The sequence below is a fragment of the Aplysia californica genome, unplaced genomic scaffold (genome assembly GCF_000002075.1).
Source record: "Aplysia californica isolate F4 #8 unplaced genomic scaffold, AplCal3.0 scaffold00673, whole genome shotgun sequence".
NCBI classification, from domain to species: domain Eukaryota; kingdom Metazoa; phylum Mollusca; class Gastropoda; order Aplysiida; family Aplysiidae; genus Aplysia; species Aplysia californica.
This window is the reverse complement of record NW_004797943.1, coordinates 92856-94390: the sequence shown is the minus strand read 5'-3', so window position 1 is coordinate 94390 and position 1535 is coordinate 92856.

Below are 1535 nucleotides of genomic sequence, written 5' to 3'. Positions count from 1 at the left end.
CAGAGCGGAAGCCGGAAACCGTTCGGAGAAATAAAGATCGGCACTATTTCTCCGAACGTTCGGAGAAATAGTCACTTCGAAATTTATAATCTTTGGTGAAACTCAAAAAATATGTTTGCACCTAGTCAAATGATACATCAAAATAACCATAAATGAATGTAGAACTGGAAAATGTTGAAAAGTTTGCAGTTATTCACCTACATTCCATAATATTCGTACATTTTGAACATAACATCTGATATTGAAAAAAAAAAAGTAAATTTTATAATCTTGAAAAACGATCACAAACAGAAAAAACCCCGCTCGTATCTTATATGGAATTATTCAGAATTGCATTTGGAATAAACCTATACATGTCTTGAGTGGCACTTTTGTGTAATTTCATCAAAAAGTAGTGATTTTGGGGAGAAAAAAATATTTTGACTATTTAGATTAGATCTAGACCTAGATCTAGCACTCAAAAGTATTGATTTCTCAAACAGTGCATTGGCAATATGAGTCCAATCGTATCAATATTATAAAAAAGAGTCCTACACTTCTTTAGAGGGCAAAATAATGATATATTTTGTTGTGTAAAATTACAAAAACTGATGTCTGGGCTATAATTTTGGCATCGCGATAAAACAAAGTCGAATAAACTACGAAATCACGTTTCAAAACTGAATCTAAATTCCAGATAGCGTACTGACGGCACTTCAGCCGCGCCGCCCCCCACGGCTCGGCGTAGCGAATGAGTTAACTTAACGAACGAAACTACAAAATCGCCGCCTAGATTTCTAATAATACTCCATCACAGAACAAAGACATTCTCCGAAATAGCTTTAAAAACACTTTTAGCAGCAAATTATACAGATTTTTAAATTGTTTTTTGTCAGAAAGGTCATTCAAGAGTCTACTGTTCAGCTCGATGTACCTAGTGGACCAAACCGCTGGGACGTGTCACATATATGTAAATTTGTAGTTTCCAAGGACACTCAAGCTTTGAGTGATGGATGAATGGGTATTTTTTTTCCATCAAAAGCAAGACAGATAATATAATGCCAATAACTCATATACAGTAGTCTCCGCCTAAGATCCCACCGCTTATGATACCGGTTTTCTTAAAATCCCGCTGTTTTAAGAAAACAGAATTTTTACTATACAAAAGTCACCCCTAAGATCCCACTCTGATTCACTCTGAAGGTCTACATTTGGCTAAGATCCCGAATTTCAGATCATAATTTGCGGAACAAAAACCCAGGCGGGCACAGCCGATCAACCAAGAGTGAAAAGTTGAGATCATTAAACTGTCCGTCTCGTGATCACATACACGTTGTAAAACTCTATAAAGCCATGCAATGTTTGCCCCAGACGGGATCACACTGAGGTGTGAACTGACCGACACGTTTGTTTTCCCCAAACATCGCACTCACACCTGAGCTCGCCACCTAAACTTACAACACTCGCTGGGTGGGTAGGGCCTACACGTTCCCTCCAGGCGGGATCACATCGAACTGTGAACTCTTCCCTGGCCATTGAAGACAGTTGTCTCTACT